We start from the raw sequence: 23,804 nt of genomic DNA, 5'->3' as shown, positions 1-23,804 counted from the left end.
TCCAAATTTAAACAACTGCTCCTCAGTAACTACCAAAACACTGTCATAGAAAAGTACAGAGCTGATATCATCAAAATTGTGATTTGTTATAGATAAACCAAAAATCATAACTCGTTAAATTTGACACATATTAAGTCTTCACAATTACTTATTTAGTAATACCATAAAGGCCAGACAAAACATAGTCACATCTCCACTTTGTCCCTCCAGCCTCCAGTTTGTAAATTATGGTTTAAATATATCTCAACAAAATTTAAAATTTTATAAGAATATTTTTAACATAGCAATGGTTCTAGAAAGCTTTGTGGTTAGAGTACAAAATATTAATACATTGAAAAATATATTAAAACAGTTAGGGAGAGGATTACTCCCCAAAATTATATTATACTGATTTTAGACGGCAAAACTCTTGCATACAGGGACTAGCGATTTGTATGTTTTACATGATACATTCTGACTCTTCCTTTCTCCCTCACTCTTCAAAAAAAGTTAATTATACACCTTGATTCATGGTATTGATCTGTTTCTCTAGTCAATTTTTTTAGTATAGTTTACCCTTTCCCCACTCCAATTCCTTACCGCCCTAAAATAGTAAACCAGTCTAATGTATTTGGTGCATATACTGGTCTGCTCTGTATTCTAACAAACTGAACTGTTTTTGTTCTTATCTTTTTAAAGAACAGAACGATTTTTTTCTATAGATCCAGTTGTTTTTAGTTTCCTACTAAGCATGCTGTTTTCCACATGTGTGATCATCTAGTCTGTTGCCTAGTGTAGCTCTGTAGTACTTCACAGAGTGCACTCACCAAGTATACTTACTCATCCTGAAGTTACAAATGTCCACAGACTCTCCAATCTGCTGAACCATAAGCAACACTGCAATAAACAACTTTTGTATGTTCCCTTGTGCATTTACACAAGAATGTCTTAGGCCTATATGCCCAGAACTGAGATTGCCGGTTTATAGGGTATATGAAAGGGCTTCCCTGGTGGCTCCATGGTAAAGAATCTGCCTGCCAATGCAGGAGACATGTGTTCGATCCCTGTGTCAGGAAGATCCTCTGGAGAAGGAAACGGCAACCCACTCCAGTATTTTTGCCTGAGAAATCTCATACAGAGAAGAGCCTGGGGGTTACAATCCATGAGGTCACAAAGAGTTGTACACAACTGAGTGACTAAACATCAACAACAATCCTTAAGTTTGTTTTGTCAATGTTCTAATTTATTGAGTATAGACAGCTTTATCATTAGCAGCTCAATATTTATTCATTATGTCTTGTTCATATCTCAGATACCTCTAATTATAATTTTCTATTTAATTTATCAATCTGAGAGATGTGTGATAAAATGACTGATTTTTTATCAACTGTCTTCTGCAGTTAATCTGTTGTTTTACAGCTTTTGAGGCTCTGTACTAACATGTATACATATTTATGACTGATATATTATCATCTTATATTATTCCTTTTTAGTAGGTAATGAATTATTAACATCATCCCTCACAGAAATGAAATAATTGCTTTGCACATGATAAACCTTCAATAAAATTTTTAATTGAATTGGGTTAGCACTGAATGAGATAATGCAGCTGGTTTTTAAGAGTGGACAAAATGAAATTGGAGGCCTATAAATGAATTAGCATTACCAATAGGATATCATTCTGCTCTTGAAATTTCTCTGAAATTGAATATACCTAAGGGTTCCAAAAGCTTATTTATTTTGAGGTTTAACCTAAGATATTACTGAGTCTATGAAACTAGGGTTAGAACCCAGATCTTCTAGTTCAGTTTGAAAAAGAAAGAAAAAGAAAAAGGGAAGCAAGCAAGAGAGAAACTAGGAGTCATACGCATGACTAAGATTGACCAAAGACTGAGAAAATCAGAGATGGAAGGATCAAGAAGAGAGATTGAAAGAGATAAAAAGAGAGAGAGAATGAATATCCCCTATCTTTGACCAGTTATATGTCAGGCAGTGTTATATATTTTTCACATATATTATTTTGTTAACGTACACATACATACTTGGTAAAACCATTTCTAACAAACAAGAACGACAACTTCTGACAGACAATGTAGATCAGGCTCTTTCCAACATAGCTCTGATATTTATGGCTTAACTCTTCACAGTCAATTTGATTCAGAATGAGGACATGAGTTTTCATAAAGCATAAGCAGGTCTATTTTTGGCAGATTTTTACAAATGTTTTACTGCATTTCTAGCAGAAATAATGTACCCAAGAATTATGTCACTGGTTAGTACATTTTAGTGATATTTCTACTCTGCTGCTGCTACTGCTGCTAAGTCGCTCCAGTCATGTCCGACTCTGTGCGACCCGTAGAGGGCAGCCCACCAGGCTCCCCCGTCCCTGGGATTCTCCAGGCAAGAATACTGGAGTGGGTTGCCATTTCCTTATCCAATGCATGAAAGTGCAAAGTGAAAGTGAAGTCGCTCAGTTGTATCCAACTCCTAGCGACCCCACGGACTGCAGCCTACCAGGCTCCTCCGTCTGTGGGATTTTCCAGGTGAGAGTACTGGAGTGGGTTTATAATAATAAACCTTATTATAAAACCATCCTTAAATGCCTAACTAATAGCTACATGTGGAAGAAATGTACATAAGAAAAAATTCGTACCTACTGGTAACAAAAATATTTTCTGACATTATGTAATTACAAAAATTATACTATCATGGCTGCCTAAAATATAAACAATGAAAAAATTTTAGTATATTTATATCATTTACTATGTTATAATTTTCATTCTTTGGTTTTCAGGTTCTTAATCAGAAGTCCATGAAAATTTAGGGTTTTCTACTGACATTGGTTTTCAACTGAACTTCTCATTAAAATCATCTTGAATTGGTTTTATATTACTTCAACTGGGAAAGTCATAAATAGTAAATGGGTTATAATACACGAGTTTTAGGGATTTTTTTTTTTAATTATTTGCAAATGCTATGTGTGTGTACATGTGTAATGGTGAGGGGTTATTTAAGGAGTAAGATCTGCTTTGATTAGTGACATATTGGACTGTTGACTGGGAGAAGGCAATGGCACCCCACTCCAGTACTGTTGCCCGGAAAATCCCATGGATGGAGGAGCCTGGTAGGCTGCAGTCCATGGGGTCGCACAGAGTCGGACACGACTGAAGTGACTTAGCAGCAGCAGCAGCAGGACTGTTGACTTTGTTAATATGATATATATATATATATATATATATATATATATATATATAAAGCTTCAAAGAAGCTAAGCTAAAATAATTAAAAATCATTTAACCATTAACACTTTTCAACACATTATTTATTGTAAATTAATTCATGAGTGTTTTTCAAAGAGACAACGTTCAGTATAGTTATTTCTTAAGCAGTCAATATTCACGGTTGAATGAAAATGTTTATTACTACAACTTACTATCAAAAGAGGCATTCTATTCCAATTATACAAATAAATACTTTATACATGAGTTTGACTTGAGATATGCAAATATGACATATTCTTTTTATTTTGTTTAAAAATAAATTCACACTAAAAGATAAACAAAATCATATGCCTTGGTTCATAAAAGACTATACAACAATTTATGAATGTGGCATGATTTTTAAGATCGTCATCTGGAGATAAGAAATTAAACCTCTTAAAAATGGTAAGTTGTTATAGTCACTTGAAAAGAAGCTGGCCCACAAACAACATTGATTATGTTTCAAGGTTTTATTTCTTGAAATTGTGACTAACTGTTACATGCAGAAAAATCAGGCATTTCAGGAATCAATAACATTTTTAACATTATGGAAAAATAAAAGCACACAAGATGTGCATGTGTGCTTAGGCACTCAGTTGTGTCCGACTTCTTGTGACTCCATGGAGTAGCCAGGCAGGTTGCCCTGTCAATGGAATTTTTCAGGCAAGAATACTGGAGTGGGTTGACATTTCTTCTTCCAGGGGATCTTCCAGACCCAGGTATTGAACCTGCTCCTCCTGTGTCTCTCCCATTGGCAGGAGGATTTTTTTACCACTGTGCCACCTGAGAAGTCGTGCAGCACAAGATGTGACTCATCCTTTAAAAAGTTATAAAGCTATTTCCTCATACATATAAATATGTCTTTACAGCTGGACTTAATAATCAATAAGTGAATCGTGAAAGTAAGTTGTGTTGTCTGTTTCCACTTCTGAAGGATACTTGTAGAAACATCAAGTTCAAAATAGTTAAAATAATCTATGTTATAGCTCTATACAATAAATTATAATGAAAGTGCCATTATTGTTGCTGTTGTCCAGTTGCTAAGTCGTGTCTGACTCTTTGCGACCCCATGAACTTCAGCACGCCAGGCTTCCCTGTCCTTCTCTATTGTCTGGAATTGTCCTTCACTATCTCACAGAGAAGTCCATTGAGTCGGTGTTCCCATCTAACCATCTCATCCTCTCTCACCCACTTCTCTTCCTGCCCTCAATCTTTCCTAGCATCAAGGTATTTTCCAATAAGTTGGCTCTTTGCATCAAGTGGCCAAAGAACCAGAGCTTCAGCTTCAGCATAGGTTCTTCCAATGAATATCCAGGTTTAATTTCATTTAGGATTGGTTAGTTTGATCTTCTTGCTGTCCAAGGAAATATCAAGTGTCTTCTCTTCACCACATATCGAATGCATCAATTCTTCGACGCTCAACATTCAGCGATCAAATCTCATATCTGTACATGATTACTGGAAAAGCCATCAGTCCAGTCAGTTCAGTTGCTCAGTCATGTCTGACTCTTTTTAATGACCCCACAGACTGCAGCACGCCAGGCCTCCCTGTCCATCACCAACTCCTGTAGTTTACTCAAATTCATGTCCATTGAGTCAGTCATGCCATCCAACCATCTAATCTTCTGTTGTCCAATTCTGCTTCTGCCTTCAATCTTTCCCAAAATCAGGGTCTTTTCAAATGAGTCAGTTCTTCACATCAGGTGGCCAAAGTATGGGAGTTTCGGCTCATCAGTCCTTCCAGAGAATATTCAAGGCTGATTTCCTTTAGGATGGACTGGTTAGATCTCCTTGCAGTCCAAGGGACTCTCAAGAGTGTTCTCCAACACCAGAGTTCAAAAGCACCAATTCTTTGGCGCTCAGCCTTCTTTATAGTCCAACTCTCACATCCATCCATGACTACTGGAAAAACCATAGATAGCCTTGACTAGATGGATCTTTGTTAGCAAAGCAATGTCTCTGCTTTTTAATATGCTGTCTAGGTGGGTCATAACTTTTCTTTCAAGGAGTAAGCATCTTTTAATTTCATGGCTGCAGTGATTTTGGAGCCCAAAAAAAATAAAGTCTGCTACCATTTCCATTGTTTCCCCATCTATTTGCCATGAAGAGATAGGACCAGATGCCATGATCTTAGTTTTCTGAATGTTGAGCTTTAAGCCAACTTTTTCACTCTCCTCTTTCACTTTCAAGAGTGAAACCTTAACCCTAACCCTTATGCCAGAAAGCCAAAAGGGTGGTATCATCTACATATCTGAGGTTATTGATATTTCTTTCAGCAATCTTGATTCCAGCTTGTGCTTCATCCAGCCCAGCGTTTCTCATGATGTACTCTGCATATAAATCAAATAAGCAGGGTGACAATATACAGCCTTGATGTACTCCTTTCCCAATTTGGAACCAGTCTGTTGTTCCATGTCCAGTTCTAACTGTTGCTTCCTGACCTGCATATAGATTTCTCAAGAGGCAGGCCAGATAGTCTGGTATTCCCATTTCTTTTCAAAATGTCCAGTTTATTGTGATCCACAGAGTCAAAGGCTTTGGCATAGTCAATAAAGCAGAAGTAAATATTTTTCTGGAATTCTCTTGCTTTTTTGATGATCCAACAGATGTTGGCAATTTGATCTCTGGTTCCTCTGCCTTTTCTAAAACCAGCTTGAATATCTGGATATTCATGGTTCCTGTACTGTTGAAGCCTGGCTTGGGGAATTTTGAGCATTACTTTGCTGGCTTGTGAGATGAGTGCAATTGTGTGGTAGTTTGAACATTCTTTGGCATTGCCTTTCTTTGGGATTGAAATGAAAACTGACCTTTTCCAGTCCTGTGGCCACTGCTGAGTTTTCCAAAGTTGCTGGCATATTGAGTGCAGCACTTTCACTGCATCATCTTTTAGGATTTGAAATAGCTCAACTGGAATTCCATCACCTCCACTAGCTTTGTTTGTAGTGATGCTTCCAAGGCCCACTAAACTTTGCACTCCAGGATGTCTGGCTCTAGGTGAGTGATCACACCATCATGATTATCTGGGTCATGAAGATCTTTTTTTGTACAACTCTTCTGTGTATTCTTGCCACCTCTTATTAATATCTTCTGCTTCTGTAAGGTCCATACAGAGCATTCTGTAATGTCTATTATTATGCCCATCTTTGCATGAAATGTTCCCTTGGTATAGTTCTGTGTATTCTTGTCACTTCTTCTTAATATCTTATGCTTCTGTTAGGTCCATAAAGAGCATCTTTAATGTCATTCATGGTGCCCATCTTTCCATGAATATTTCCCTTGGTATCTCTAATTTTCTTGAAGCAATCTCTAGTCTTTCTCATTCTATTGTTTTCCTCTATTTCTTTGCATTGATCACTGAGGAAGCCTTTCTTATCTCTTTTTGCTATTCTTTGGAATTTGCATTCAAATGGGTATATCTTTTCTTTTCTCCTTTGCCTTTCACTTCTTTTCCTTTCCCAGCTATTTATAAGGTCTCCTCAGACAACTATTTTGCTTTTTGTATGTATTTTTCTTGGTGATGGCCTTGATCCCTGCCTTTTATACAATGTCAGGAACCTCCGTCCATAGTTCTTCAGGCACTCTATCAGGTCTAATTCCTCGAATCTATTTCTCACTTCCACTGTATTTCAAGTGTATTATATACATTTTCACTGTAAGGGATTTGCTTTTGGTCATACCTGAATGGTCTAGTGGTTTTCCCTACTTTCTTCAATTTAAGTCTGAATTTGGCAATAAGGAGTTCATGATCTGAGCCACAGTAGCTCCCAGTCTTGTTTTTGCTGACTGTATAGAGCTTCTGCATTTTTGGCTGCAAAGAATATAATCAATCTGATTTCTGTTGTTCTTAGTAATGCTTCCTATGGCCCACTTGACTTTACACTCCAGGAAGTCTGGCTCCAGGTGAGGGATCACATCATTATGATTATCCAGGTCATTAAGAGTTTTTTGTACAGTTCTTCCATGTATTCTTGCCACGTCTTATTAATCTCTTCTGCTTCTATTAGATCCTTGCTGTTTCTGTCCTTTACTGTGCCCATCTTTGCATGAAATGTTCACTTGATAGCTCTAGTTTTCTTGAAGAGATCTTAGTCTTTCCCAATCCGTTGCTTTCCTTTTTTTTTTTTTTTTGGTTGTTGTTGTTGTTTTGCATTGTTCACTTAAGAAGGCTGTTTTACCTCTCCTTGCTATTCTCTGGAACCCTACATTTAGTTGGGTATATCTTTCCTTTTCCCCTTTGCCTTTTGCTTCCCTTTTTTCTCAGCTATTTGGAAGGCCTCCTCACACAATCACTTTGCCTTCTTGTGTTTCTTTTCTCTTGGGCATGGTTTTGGTCACCACCTCTTGTATAATATTACAAATCTCTGTCCATAGTTCTTCAGGCATTCTGTCTAACATATTTAATCCCTTGAATCTATTTGTTACCTCCACTGTATAACCATAAGGGACTTGATTTAGGTCATATGTGAATGGCCTAGTGGTTTTCCCTCCTTTCTTCCATTTAAGCCTGAATTTTGCAATAAGGAGCTGATGATCTGAACCATAGTCAGCTCCCAGTCTTGTTTTTGCTGCCTGTATAGAGCTTTTCCATCTTTGGTTACAAAGAATATAATCAATTTTATTTCAGTATTGATCATCTGGTGATGTCCATGTGTCTAGTCATCTCTTGTGTCATTGGAAGAGGGTGCTTGCTATGACCAGTGTGTTCTCTTGGCAAAACTCTGTTAAAATGGCCATATAATTTGTGATACACAGTGGGACAACTTAGAGAGAGTGAATATTATCAGTATTATTGATAATAATTACACGGGGGTAAAAATTGAACCTGTCCCAACAAACTGGCATATAAGATTAACTAAACTACAGTGAACTTTGATTTCTTCCTATTTACCTCTTGTTTTTCTAGGAGAAAAAAACATGTGTCTGTATATGAAGCTTTTGGACATTCTCTACAGAAAGATTCAGGATGGCAAACTGGTTTCATTTCAAGTGTCACTTATTGATGTAATGCTTGGAGCACTGGACCGACTGAAAGGCCATGCTGGAACTTTGCAGTAATGCATGCCTTGCCAGTTTTCAGTGGAAGAGCTAATGCTACAGGTGTGGAGTATTTTCTGACTTTCATGAGGGTATGTTTTACTAGTTTAACACTTTATTTTTCCTCATGCTTCATTGGTTTCTTGACAAAATAAGTCATAATAAAAACATACCAGTATTTTTCTATATGATCTACATTAACAGTCTTCAAAACAACTCCATATGATGGATTAACATTACTGTTCCTATTTTATCAATAAGAAAGCTGAGATACTGAGAATTTTAAAAACTTCCTGAGGTTGCATAACAATCAGTAGGCCTGAGATCTAGACTCCAGACAGTCTGGCTCCAGGTGCCCTATATATAACCAGCATGTTACAATTCCTTTAGGTACTGCTTGACATACTTGGAACTCTTGGTTATCAATGCCCATAATACAATTAAAAATCTAGTTTGAACACTATATGACAACATATAATTTATATTTCAACACACTTTAAAACTAACAAAATTCTGTGATCAGAAAAAAAAAAAAAAAAGAAAGGAAAGGAAATACTGAAGTATGGAAAAGACTAGAAAGTCAGAGTCTACACAGAAGCCTTAAAATCATCTGAATTTTTTAATCCCTTTTGCTTAAAAGAATTACTTGGTTCACGTCTGTAACCACAGTAATTAGAAGGACATGTTTGACATGAGAAGATGCTCAACATTATTCATTATTGAAGAAATGCAAATCAAAACTCCAATGAGATATCACCTCACACAAGTCAGAATGACCATCAGCAAAAAATTTACAAACAGTGTTACAAACAATAAATGCTAGAGAGGATGCAGAGAAAAGGGAACCTTCCTTTACTGTTGGTGGGGATGTAAATTGATACAGTCACTATTAAGAACAGTATGAAGGTTCCTTAAAAAGCTAGAAATAAAACTACCATATGACCCAGCAATCCCACTATTGGGCATAAACCCTGAGAAAACCACAATTCAAAAAGACACCTGTACCCCAGTATTCCCTGCCACGCTACTTACAACAGCCAGGGCATGGAAGTAACCTAGATGTCCACTGACAAGTGAATGGATAAGGAAGCTGTGATACAAATAATCAACGAATATTACTCAGCCATAAAACAAACACATTTGAGTCAGTCCTAGTGAGGTGAATGAACCTAGGGCCTCTAGTTCCTCTAATGAGGTAGATGATCCTGTTATATAGAGTGAAGTCAGAAAGAGAAAAACAAATCTCATATATTAACACATATATATAGAATCTAGAAAAAGATTACTGGTGAACCTATTTGCAGAGAAAGAATGGAGATGCATATGTAGAAAACAGACTTGTACACACAGTGAGGGAAGGAAAGAATAGAACAAAATTGCAAAAGTAGCATTACATTATCATGTGTAAAATAGACAGGGTAAAGTTGCTATGTATTAATAACACAAGGAGCCCAGCCTGACGCACTGTGATGACCTAGAGTGTGGGGTGTATATGCTCATTATCTTCCTAAGAGCAGGAAAGCTTCATGAGAGCAGGGACTTTCAGGGTTGTTTTTTTATCCCCCACCACTGCTCTAACCTCTAGAGGCTTTCCAGGTGGCACTAGTGGTAAAGAACCCACTTGCCAATGCAGGAGATATAAGAGACCTGGGTTTGATCCCTGGGTTGGGAAGAGCCCCAGGAGAAGGGAATGGCTACCCACTCCAGCATTCTTGCCTGGGAAATCCCATGGACAGAGGAGCCTGGTAGGCTACAGTCCATGGAGTCGCAAACAGTCGGACATGACTTAGCAACTGAACAGCAATCAAGCAGAGTGAAATACCATGGGTGGTCCCTAGTAAAAACCCTGCCTTGAGATATGCAGTCAGTTTTTAGATTGCATCCAACTAGTGGTCTGATTAAAATCTGACTTGAAAATATGCAATGTTCCATAAAATTTTACAATGTTAAGTCCATGTTTTCATTCCTAGACTGGTGTTATATTGTTTCAATGTATTAATAAGGACCCTGTCAAAGCAGGGAAAGTTAAGGTCTTAAAGCTTCTCAAGTTATTTTGTCTTTTTTCAATTATTTCTTCAATCTGCTTCTAGAACATTTCATCAAATTATTATCCCCAGTGTTGTGATGCTCCTTAGTTACTTAATTAGGGCTTCCCGTGGGGCACTAGTGGTAAAGAATCTGCCTGTAAATGCAGGAGACTTAGGAGATATGGGTTCAATCCCTGGTTCAGGCAGGGCATGGAATGGGGCACAGCAACCCACTCCAGTATTCTTACCTGGAGAATCCCCATGGACAGAGGAGCCTGGTGGGCTACAGTCCATAGGGTGGCAAAGAGTCAGACAAAACTGAAGCTACTTAGCACACGCACTTTTAGAATATTTCATCAAATTATTATCACAATCATCACAATGATTGTGATGCTCCTTAATTACTATGAATTGAAGGGAGTATCTAATAATATTTTCAAGTTTCCATGTTAAAATACTTTTAAGAAAGATGTGCACTTAGCAGAAAAGTCCAAAGGATGTTACTACTTAACAGAATTTGTGTATGGGTAAATGACATTAGTACTATATTTCAATCTTGGCAATTTAGAGAGGTTGATCCAGCTATTGGTTATTATCTCCATGGTTTAAGGCTATGTCAATTAGCAGACTATGATTCAATGCTAATATTCTAATAAAATGAACAGATTTTCTCGACATATATTAGCTCTTGAGAATAAACTAAAAAGCCCAGGAAATAAATCTAATTCACTCAAGAGCTCCAATCAAAGAACTCCCATGTGGTCAATTATCAAAATCAGAGTATTTCTTACAGGGATCAGAGAGGGAAATTTTTCTATCTCATACTATTTTGTAACAAGTATATATTGTTTTGCAATTTAAAAATGAAGTAAAGATGATTAAATACAAAAAAAAATGTTTTAAGACTGTAACTAAATTATGACTGGTACATGCAAATTAATTGCTCAGTTGATTACCTCATGCAACATTCAATAAGGTAGATCCTCTTAAAAGTTCCAATTTATAGGGGAGTTAAACAAATCACACAGTTTGTATATAAATAACCTTTCTGATATCTATTTGCATAATTGAGAAGTAGAAAAATTTCCTGAAGTAGAGTGGCTGAGTCCAAAGTTTATAAGTTTTAATTGTCTAAGTTATCAGCAATTTTGGCCCTCCAAAAACTTTAATTCTATTTACACACCCATGATCAAAGACTGCTTGCCTGCTTTCTTACAACATGCATCGTTGGTCTTTTTAATTTACCAAACTGAAAAATGAAAGCAGTACCTAATTCTTCAAAGTCTATTGCATTTATTTTATTCTTGGTAAGGTTGAACATTCTTTCAGATGTTTGTTGTCAATTTATAATTTATTACTGAAAGCCAATTTCAAGGGAAAAAATACAAATTATCAAAGGTACAGGCAGAATTCATTTTTTTTTCCAGTCCTGGAAAGAAATTTCACTTGTGGGATTGTATCTTTAATAAATGGATAGGGTAAAACATCATAACTGACCCCATGAATTGTATTGTGAAAACTGGTATTGAAATGTTTCAGTGATCGACTGGGTGCAGTTCATGTGATTTGAAGAAAATATAACCTCTACACAATTTTAAATTCTAATCCAAAGTTATGGGGCTTCCCTGGTGGCTCAGACAGTAAAGAATCTGCCTGCGATGCAGGAGACCGAGGTTTGGTCCCTGGGTTGGGAAGATCCTCTGGAGAAGGGTATAGCAACCCACTCCAGTATTCTTGCCTGGAGAATCCTCAAGGAGCCTGGTTGGCTACAGTCCATGAGGTCACAGACAGTCAGACACTAATGAGCAACTAAGCACACAGCACAATCCAAAGTTATAGATAATATTTCTGAAGTGAAATCAGCCACTAGCTATTTTCTCTTTATTTTTCTCTGAATAGTCTAAAACTCGCATATGAGTTCCAGCTCTACCTCCAAGGGGAAATATCAGTGTGGGCTCCTTACTTAACTTCCACAAAACTTGGTTTTCTAAATTGCAAAATACAGTATAAATCACATGATCTCAATAGATTCAGGAAAAAGTATATTACAAAATTCAAAACACTTTCATGGTACACACTCTCAACACATTAATTATCAAAGAAATTTACTTCAACATAGCATAACAAAGGCTATATATGACAAGCCCACAGCTAACATCACACTCAACAGTAAAAAATTTCAAGCTTTTTCTCTAAGATCAGAAACAAGTAAGGATACCTACTTTTGTTACTTCTATACAATGCAGTACTAGAAATCTTAGAGCAGTTATTCAGGAAAAAGAAATAAAAGACATCTAAATCACAAAGGAAGAAGTAGAATTATCTCTAGCTATAGAAGACATGACATGATCTTCTACATATAAAACCCTAAATACGTCACAAAAAATCTAATAAACAGATTCTTAAAAGTTGTAGGACCGAAAAGCAACATGTAAATATTAGTTGTATTTCTATATACTAAGAAAAAACTATTTGAAAAGGAAACTAAGAAAATAATACTATTTACAACAGCATAAAAAAAAAGAATAAACTTAACCAAGGATGTAAAAGACTTGCACACAGAAAACTAGAAAATACTGATGAAAAAATTTTAAAATTCATCAAAACTCAAAAAATTAGTATCATTTAACTAGTAATGATTGGAACTCTTGTTCAAAACTAATTTCCATTATTGTATGTGACTAAGCTTTTTAATTTCCTCAATGGCTGCTTTAATATTACTAACATAATTAATAACTCTAGGGAAAATATAAAATAATGATGAGTCTAAAGTTATAGAAAGAGAAAAGGAAATCATAAGAAAATTTTAATAGACTAAGTTAATTTAAAATTCTCCTTTCTAGAAACTAAAACAAAGTTGAAATATAATTAGTGTATTGCTTACTTATAGAAACAAAATAAATACACTCCAAAAACAGAGCTCAAAATAGTTTTTATGTTTGGCACCAGATAAAATTAAAGCAGGCATTTTGAGAGGATTAGTGACAAATTTGAGGAAGCAGGTCATATTGCTATGAGTATCCATACAATGTAGACCACACTTGATTCATTTCAGAGCAATGTTGGGTATCCAGGGAAATGAAAAGGTATTTTAAAAGTACCATGCACCCATTGTGTTTTAGAAACTCACAAATATTTCTCATGTTTAATCTTAATAAGTATCACAAAAATTGGAAAATGCACATTAAAAAATAATCTTAGAAGTTACTCAAGCTAGTATAGCAATGAGTAGAAGAGACAGCATTCAAATCCATCTCTGAAATTATTATAGAAGGTATTATAATCAATGTGTGTTTTATAATTTTTTTAACTTGCCTCCCTGAAGCTCATTTATTAATATTTATAATCCCTTTTTTCATTTAGAGAAGCTGATAAATCCTCATTTCCCTTCATTCCCTACAATATTCTTATTTAGAGGAATTGGACTGTCTTTTACATCAAATAAATCTACTGTACTACTGGAAATATAAAGCTGTTGGAATAAAAACAGTTGTCATTGGGCAGCTATATGACCCTGAACATTTAGTCTTTCAGGGTTCATTATCCTCAAATATAAAATATTGAAAATGATGTTGCTCTCAAGGAGACACTGCAAATGTTTCTTAGCCAATTACATAGGTGACACATCTTTAATCAATTGTAATAATTAAATATATGCAAATGTTCTGAATAATATATTGTTTCAGACCAGAATAACTAATTATTACTATTTTCAGATTATTTTACTGGTCAAAGATGGTGTTATCTGTCTCATTTAAAAATGAGTTCCAATTAGGTGTGTTCATGTAAACACCAATTTTTCATTTCTTATAATAATTAAAGATAAATTAACATGCATATAAGATTTACTAGGTGACCCTCAGTCCCCTTCTATATGAAATTCTATCAAATAATTATTTCTTCAATACTTCTATCTCAGAACTTAATACTGGTAGATGAAGTGAAATAATAAGTGAAATAATTTGGTGGCCTCTGTATAGTTTACAAAGATACATCTACCAGTCAAAGATACATCTTTTACAAGCTTTCCAACGTTTCTTCTGGCTTTAAAATCAAGAACATAAGATATGAAAGTTATACCAACATTTCATTTAATTCTACATAGTGGACTATTGTCCTACTACCCCAAATGACAGCCCCAGTTCTGTTTCCAGACTTTCTTGTGTCTATCTCTAACCCACACAGATTGTATGAAGCTTCAAGTTCTCTTTTGAGAAAGATGATAGTTAAAATATTTAACAACTTGCATGACTTATCACTACCCAATCATAAGTGATATCAAATGCAAATAACCAGACCCTGTGAACATACACTTGATGGATGAATTCAGTATTGCTCCAAGGCACTTTGGTCCTGGCTTTTCCTACTTGATGCATACTTCTCATTCCAGCTCTTCTGTTTAAGTACCAAGCTATGCCATATAGATAAACCAGGGAGAGTGAATGTGTGGGCCAAACAAATAGAATTGGCAGGTTTAAAATAGCACTTTAAAGTACTAAGAAGTTAGACAATTTTCTTGATCTGTATCCCTAAGTGAGAAAATTGTTAACAAAAGTAGGCACTCAATTGAGAAACTAAAATGGAAACAGATTATGATTTAAAATATTTTAAAGTAGGCTCAACTGAAAATATCTAAATAGAACTCTGCCTGGCAAAGAGAAGTATATTTATTTTCAATACAGGTTTAAATGACCAATGGTGGCATATTTAAAGAAAGACCAAAGATCAACCTCCTGCTGCTGCTGCTGCTGCAAAGTTGCTTCAGTCGTGTCCGACTCTGTGCAACCCCATAGACAGCAGCTCACAAGGCTCCCGCGTCCCTGGGATTCTCCAGGCAAGAACACTGGAGTGGGTTGCCATTTCCTTCTCCAACGCATGAAAGGGAAAAGTGAAAGTGAAGTCACTCAGTCGTGTCCGACTCTTAGCGACCCCATGGACTGCAGCCTACCAGGCTTCTCCATCCATGGGATTTTCCAGGCAAGAGTACTGGAGTGGGGTGCCATTGCCTTCTCCGAAAGATCAACCTACTTTGAAGTAAATATTGAAATTAGGGGTAAATAAAATCTTCAGAAAGAAAAAGAAATCTTACCAAAAGTAATACAATTGTGATTTTTTTACTCAGAATATAGGAATTGAAATGTGTTTAGGCTAAACTGTGTTCTGTATATCAGGTGTTGTTCATGTGCTATTTATGTGATTCTCCTAATAACACTATCTTAAGGGAAATCCTAGTCTCCATTTTACAAGTCAAGAAACTAAAGTCCTGGAACTCTAAATAACTTCTCTAGGAATTATTAAATGGCAGAGATAGTGAAACGAAGAAGATACTCAGGCTCCTGAGTATGTGAGCCTTTCTGTCAGCCTCCATGACCTTCCAGAGTTCCAAAGGGCATGTTCAAACAGATGCTTATCGAGGAAGGAAGGGGATGCAGAGACAAGGGAGAAATCAAGAAACAATAGTGCAGCCTTGGCACAGGATCCTGCTTCTGCCTCAAGGGACACACATAACAGTATCTTTTGAGTTCTTTATGCAACTAAAGTGTTAGCAGCTCAGTTGAGTCCAGCACTTTGTGACCCCATGGCCTGGAGCTCACCAGGCTCCTATGTCCATGGGATTCTCCAGACAAAGAATACTGGAATGAATAGCCATTCCCTTCTCCAAGGGATCTTCCCAACCCAGGGACTGAACCCATATCTCTTATGTCTCCTGCATTGGCAGGTGAATTCTTTACCATCTGAGCCAGCAGGGAAGCCCCCGCCCCCAATAAATAGAAGATGAGGCAATTCTCATTCCAGAGAGGTGGTCATGGTTTTTCATCCTTGAGAACCAAAGAGGCTTTATCTGGAGAATACCTGTGGACAGATAATAGGAGTACAGGCTCTGCACACATTCTAATCTTATCCAGCAACCCCACCTTTGAACCATTGCTATAAAGTGAAAGTGAAAGCAAAATCACTCAGTCGTGTCCGACTCTTTGAGACCCCGTGGACTGTAGCCATCCACCAGGCTCCTCTGTCCATGGGATTCTCTAGGCAAGAATATTGGAGTGGGTTGCCATTTCCTTCTCCAGGGGATCTTCTTGACCCAGGGATCGAACCCAGGTCTACTGCATTGCAGGCAGACGCTTTAACCTCTGAGCCAGCAGGGAGGACCCTGGTGCTCAAAACTATAGAACTCCTCATCAAATCCTCCCAGGCTGGGACATAGTTTTTCAGGGTAGGCACCTGCTGTATCACCCTTTGCCTAATAAAGCAATAAAAGTATTCTTTTCTACTTCACCAAAACCTCTGTCTCTGAGATTTGATTTGGTACCAAAACACAGAGATCAAGTTTTCAGCATCAGTAGGACATACTTTTTCTTTACCTTCTGCAGCAGAATTTCTAGAAGTATGTCTGGACAGAAAGTACTTTTCACAATCCACTGGAATGGGAAGAAAAGAACAATTACTGCTAGAGGAAATACATGTGGATATATCTAACAACTGAGGGCTTCACCTGGCTAAAACTGAGTCCCAAGAGAGTAAACACAGAAATATCCTCACCCGTAGAAAAAACTTCCTGTTAAATTATGTAATTAATCATTGAACTTACCTCTTTAGGATCCAAAGGATCCTTCCTCTCTTACCCATCCCAGAAGGTTATTGAAATTGCTGGCACTCGTGACTTGTCACTATAAAATCACCTATTTATATGTTGAAACATTCATTAACACTCACTAACACTGTCTCTGTGTTTCAGAAAATCATGGTATCCGTGGGAAATCCAGGCTTTTGCAGTAGGTGGCCAACCAAATATTCAGTGCCCCCTACCCAGAGCAAATTGGCAAAGTCCTATAGAAAAGATTCATCACTGTCCTGTTTCTCTTTAAGTCACAGATCTCTAGTAACTACAAAGATTATCAGCATCTTGAACAAAGGCCTTGAACCAGAACTTTCTTTGGATTCATTCTCTCTGAGCATAAAAACTCATAGGTTCAGTCAAAGGCCTTATAGAATGTTACACTCTGAAATACTTCTGGAATATTTTGGAGAGTAATGTTGTTGCCAGGGGGTACTGATAATAAACTGTGCATTAGGAAGGCAGGCAGCATACTCTTAACTGTTCCATGACTGGCATGGCTGGAGCGTGTCTTTTCTAAAGAAAGCTTTAACTCCAAGTGAAGCAATAGTTTGGTTGTCACTTGCATCTATCTGCTGCACATCCAAACCGTTTTTATTTTGGCCTTCTCAAAGCAAATCACCTTTTGCAAATTGAAATAACAGGACAATGCTTTTCAGTCTCTAACTGTACTTCTTCTAAGTATTTGATGTTATTTTCCCAATTCCCTTCTGTGCTGCTGAAGCTGGATGACTGAGCCAGACACTGTCAGTGAATGACCGACCTTGGGTTTTGCAATCAAGGTCTGAAGTAAGGAAGCAGTTATCACCTGATAAGAGCTGGAATGTCAGGACCAATGTGATAAGCAAAGAGTGGAGATGTAAGAATCAAGCTTCAACTCCTGGGCAAGGTCAGACTTCGAAGGACCAGAGAAAGAAAGTGAAAGATCACAAAGTCAATAATTTAGTAATACAGAAAACAAATGAAAGCAAAATAGGTTCAGAAATAGCTAATACTATTGCTGTGTAATTTCTCCCCAAACTGACTGAACTCAGCAACCCTCCTTTTGGAATTTCTAGGTGATTTTGGATTTCTAGGTGAAAAAAACACCCTAATTCTTGGCATATGTTTCAGAGCTTTCAAGCCTTTCCTTGGAGGTAAAGCGACATATGTGTCAAGTTTTTTAAAGCTCTTTAAAGTTATCATGATTGCCTTCCAGACATTCCTCTTTTCAGAGCTTGAGGTTGGTTTTGGTGCTGATGGGGCACAAATATACTATCTCCACTGTGTATTCTGATTCCCATCATGGGTTCAGTTCAGTTCAGTTGCTCAGTTGTGTCTGACTCTTTGCAACCCCATGGACTGCAGCACGCCAGGCCTCCCTGTCCATCACCAACTCCCAGAGTTTACCCAAACTCATGTCCATTGAGTTGGTGATGTTATTAGAGATGAAGTCACTAGTGTGGAAACACAAAACCACTAGCATTCCAACAGACAATCTATGGCACAGGAAAGATGATACAGGCCTAGTAGAGTGTACTCATGATTTGGTTTGGTCTCTATGAAGAATTCACTGTTTCTCCTGACGGATCAGATGATATCCTTCATGGACGTACAGGATGCACACAGTCTGGACCTTGTGAATTTGGAGGTTTACCTTTCTCCAAAGCATCATGAGGCTTTCAAGTCCACCACAGTGTAAAAGTTCAGGATCAAATAACAACCACAGGATGTTGAAATCACACATCCACTCTGTCTCCTCTTTTACACACACTTGATTTAGAGATGAAGTGAAGTCAGTCAATCGTGTCCGACTCTTTGTGACTCTTTGTGACTGTAGCCTACGAGGCTCCTCTGTCCATAGGATTTTCCAGGCAAGAGTACTGGAGTGGGTTGCCATTTCCTTCTCCAGATTTAGAGATGAGGATTTAGTAACTAATGGACCAACCTAAGACAAGCCTTGGGCCTATTTACTCACAAGTTGACAACAGACCCCACTGCTGGTGCTATTTGTGGTCATAATAACCCCTTATTGGAGAAGGAAATGGCAACCCACTCCAGTATTCCTGCCTGGAGAATTCCATGGTTGGAGGAGCATGGCAGGCTACAGTTCACAGGGTCACAAAGAGTCAGACATGACTGAGTGACTATCACTAACCACTTAGAGGTACTGGCTTCATAATCACTAAGATTTTTACCAGTTTCACAAATTGTGAAGTAGACTGATTTCTATTAATAGAATTAGAAATCTTGAGGACAAAAAAGGATCAGGGCAGCCATTTTCCAACTGAAGCTACAATCCGATAGCCAGAGGGCCTCTCCTCTATCTTCTGAGGAGATTCTCATCTCTTGAAGGGCAGACTGTGCTGAAAACCAGCCCAAGATACCATCATAACCAGGACAGAATTGCAAAGGAGACTGAATGCACAGTCATTTTTCAAATTCAGACTCTTAACAGAGAAAGAGTAGAACTAAGAAGTCTAAGTTAGGAATATTTGTTAGATGAACCTGAGAATCTTGACCCTCCAGATTTTTATCTGAGTCTTTTGCATTTGTAGGAATAGCTTCACTTCATCCAGTGATCAACAAATTCTTGACTGGAAACTGTACAATGACTTCAGAGGAGGCAGGTGCCTCTTACAAAAATACATGGTCTCTTCTAGATCTTCCCCAGTTGATCTCATTACAGTCAGGCAATATTGTCATGCATTAGCACTGCTGAAGTGGTAATGCAAGTCTCTTTTCCAGTAAGAAACAGCTGGCATGCCAAAAAGTGTCCATACTTGGCTAAGTTGTACTATCAGGAAGCAAGTATACACATACGTAAGTGGATCTAGAGAGGCAGACTGGAAGATGAAATAGAATATAAGATTCAATGAAGAAGAATTTTTTATCATGAGTTCATGCATGTGTCCATGCTAAGTTGCTTCAGTTATGTCTGACTTTGCAACTCTATGGGACTATGGCCTGCCAGGCTCCCCTGCCCATGCGATTCTCCAGGAAAGAATACTGGAGTGGGTTGCCATGCCCTCCTCCATCTTTCCAACCCAGGGATTGAACCCATGTCTCTTGTATATTCTGCAATGACAGGTGTGTTCTTTATCACTGGTGCCACCTGGGTACCCCACCTACTCATAAATTGCTATGCAGTGTTCTGACAACACCTAGAGCAAGTTCTAATCATTTGCTGGTTTGACTCCTTGGAGCAATACAAAACAAAGACCTTCAAGAAATAAGTGGAGATACTGGACTTCCTTGGTACAGATATGATAAACAAAGTCAGAAGAATGGGAGGTAGCAATATACGGCTGATCACTGTGTGAATTTAGAGGAGATAAAGTCTCTGATGTGATTTTTACACGTTTGTAAATGAAATCTACAGAAGTAAACTATAAACTCCTTGACAGCAGATCTATGTTTTCATTCACTATCATATCTCCTACTTCTTATAAAATAGCATAATCATTTGTTGATTGGGCAGATGAAGAAATAGGATTACCATGAGAAGTCAACTGACACAATATACGAAAGGGAAAGCAAAATCTGGCACATAAATCAGCTCACTACATGGAAGGTTATCCTTCTTCACTTCACCTTCTTCACATCCCTCTTCACTGTCTCATAATCTCTCTCCATCTCACTCTCCGTAAAGAGAACCACATGCTCTGCCCTGTTTGGAACAATTATTATCTTCTGCCTTGTCTGTTAGAATGACTTTTTATCTATTAATCCCTGCTTCTCTGCCAATGTCTACTGGGCTGTCTGCTGGGATAAGCTTTCTCAGTCTCAGATCTAATCATGCTAGTACTTGCTTTCCACTTACTTTAATACAAAGACAAAATACTTCATCTGGAAACCAATGCCCTTTATTGGTACAGAAGAAACTGTGTGGGCTAAGAAGTGGCATTCATCAGTAACTCGGGCTAAATTTAATGTCTTAAATTAATTCCCTTATCTATACAAATTGTATACTACAGCGCATAACACAGAGGCATCATAGTGAAGAATAAGATGGTTAAAATATGGGAAGAACCCAAGAGTGATAGGCATCAGATTAGCTTTAAATATACACGTATTCATCTCTCTAGTTACACCTTCTGTCATTTCTCTTCAACTCAATATGAGAATCACTCTAAGTATTTCGTTTGGGAGATGAAGCTGCCTAAGTCAATCTAGTTACTATCTACAAAATAATTGTTTCTTTGCATTGTTCATGTTGCCCTTTTCCTCTAGAATATACCAAATTCCTTCTTTACCCATAAAATTCTGTTGTGTCTTAGATTATTCCCCAGCTGCCCCATTAAAAAGTAGTGTTTTCCTTTCCCTATTCTACAAAACATACTGGCTAATTCTGCTACAGCTTTGAGACTACTATAAAGTAATTGCAAGTGCTATTGCCACTCATCACACTGTGTACTCTTTGAGACACCAATTTAGTTATTTCTATATTCCTCCCATATCTTAGCAGATTCTGGCTCACATACTCATGCCTAGTAGATATATCAGTGTGATTAAGTGAATGAATTTTTTTAAAAAGTTCAAATTTCATCACTTTAGAACAAAATTTTTAAATATTTAATGAAAAAGATCACTTTGACCAAAACTTATGGGTAAAATACCAAGTATCCTTCATAAACTAATAAAATGAAATCACTACCATGAAATGAGAGTGCATCATATCAGAAGATATGGTATGAATAAATTGTTATCTAGACACTGATGAAGTTTTTCCCAAAATCCTCATGAAAATTTTAGCATTATGCAAAAAGGAAGAAAGTACAAATGTTAAAAGTGAAGGAAACGATCATAACTATGAAGCTTTAAATTGGTTTATTTTTAATATTTATGTTTACCACTTTCTAAAAAGAGTGACTCTCTTTTATTAACTCATTGACTCACATCCATATGCTTATATTTTGATTAACAGGTCCATTGTAAGAGGAAATAAGAACGAAAGGTTTAAGACTGAGAATTATGGTCTGTACTGAGTTCCAGTCCAGAAGAAATAAAGAGGAAATGTAAGAATACTAGATGTAGAACGTATCAACTGATGTGATATACATCATTATCCCTTAAAGTTTTACTGCCACATGCTTAGCAAGCTTTCTCAAAATTTGACTTTTGAAAAGAATTCTTAAAAAAAAAAATGCTTCAGTTGGCAGTGAAATAAATTCACTTCTTGAATTATTATATGGGGTCATCAATGCAAAGAAAGTACATGATTAAAAAAAGGCACTTTGAACATTCAGTTAAAGGTGTCCTTATTAAAAATGATATAAAGGATTCTGACAGAGAAACTGATTGGGCCTCCTCAGATCAATGCATGATAAAGAATTTTCCACATGTAAAGAAAACTTCAGTTCAAAGCAAAGTAAGCAGATTGCAAGTACATGGAGCATTATCTATTTAACAAAATATACAGAGCCTTTCAGATCTTTTAGATGGTGTTAACTGCTACAAATCTGGACAATTTATAAAACAGACTATAATTGGACTTTGCACAGCACTTTAAGGAAATAGGCTAAGTGCAATATATTTTAACTGTTAGCAATTAAGAGAAGTATAAAAATATTAAATATTCTAAACTTGCTTTCCACAGTCACATAGGAAAAAAAATACATGAATTAAATAAAAAATACAGAAGTAATAGATTTTCTTTTTTTTTTAATTTTATTTTTAAACTTTACATAATTGTATTAGTTTTGCCAAATATCAAAATGAATACCTATGGCGGATTCATTTATATTTTCTTTTTTAACCCTTTCTAATTTTAGAAGTAATAACTGTACTGGTTCCATGATAAAAATATTAGTGCAAAAGTAAATTCTGTGTATTAGACTACACAGAAGAACTATACAAGAAAGGTCTTAATGAACCAGATAATCACAATGTGTGATCACTCACCTATAGCCGGACAGCCTGGAGTGTGAAGTAGCGAGCCTTAGGAAGCATTACTATGAACAAAGCTAGTGGAGGTGGTGAAATTCCAGCTGAGCTATTTCAAATCCTAAAAGATAATGCTGTTAAGGTGCTGCACTCAATATGTCAGCAAATTTGAAAAAGCCAACAGTGACCACAGGACTGGAAAATGTGCTTTCATTCCAAACGCAAAGAAGGGCAATGCCAAAAATATGTTCAGTCATTTCAGTCGTGTCCAACTCTTTGTGACCCCATGGACTGTAGCCTGCAAGACTCATCTGTCAAGGAATTCTCCAGGCAATAATACTGGAGTGGGCTCCCATGCTCTTCTCCATGGGATACTCCTGAAATAGGAATTGAATCCACGTCTTCTGTGGCTCCTGCACTGAAGGCAAATTCTTTACTGCTGAGCCACCATGGAAGCCCCCAAATGTTCAAACTACTATACAATTGTGCTCATTTCACATGCTAGCAAAGTTATGCTCAACATCCTTTATGCTTGGCTTCAGCACTACATGAACTGAGAAATTCCAGATGTGCAAGCTGGGTTTCAAAGAGGCAGAAGAACCAGAGATCAAATTGCCAACATTCGTTGTACCATGAAAAACCAAAGGAGTTCCAGAAAATCATCTACTTCTGCTTCACTGACTACACTAAAGCCTTTGACTGTGTGAATCAAAACAAACTGTGGAAAATTCTTAAAGAGATGGGAATACCAGACCACCTTACCTGCCTCTTGAAAAACCTGTGTGCAGGTCAAGAAGCAACTCTTTGAACCAGACATGAAACAACAGGCTGGTTCAAAATTGGGAAAGGAGTATAAGAAGGCTGTATATTCCCATCCTGCTTATTTAACTTTTATATGCAGAGTACATCATGTGCAATGCTAGGCCCCATGAATCATAAGCTGAATCAAGATTGCCAGAAGAAATATCAACAACTTCAGATATATAGATGATACCACTCTAATGGCAGAAAGTGAAGAGG

General features: G+C 37.1%; 1 protein-coding gene across 4 annotated transcripts in view; it reads right to left on the bottom strand.

Moving 5' to 3' along the window:
- Positions 1 to 23,804, bottom strand: part of LOC112586936 (protein FAM170A) — a 466,031-nt gene that overhangs the window by 178,804 nt on the left and 263,423 nt on the right. The gene's annotated exons all lie outside the window — the stretch shown is intronic.

The sequence above is a fragment of the Bubalus bubalis genome, chromosome 9, assembly GCF_019923935.1.
Source record: "Bubalus bubalis isolate 160015118507 breed Murrah chromosome 9, NDDB_SH_1, whole genome shotgun sequence".
Lineage (NCBI taxonomy): Eukaryota > Metazoa > Chordata > Mammalia > Artiodactyla > Bovidae > Bubalus > Bubalus bubalis.
The sequence above is the reverse complement of the archived record's forward strand: the minus strand, read 5'-3'. Positions and strand labels throughout refer to the sequence as shown.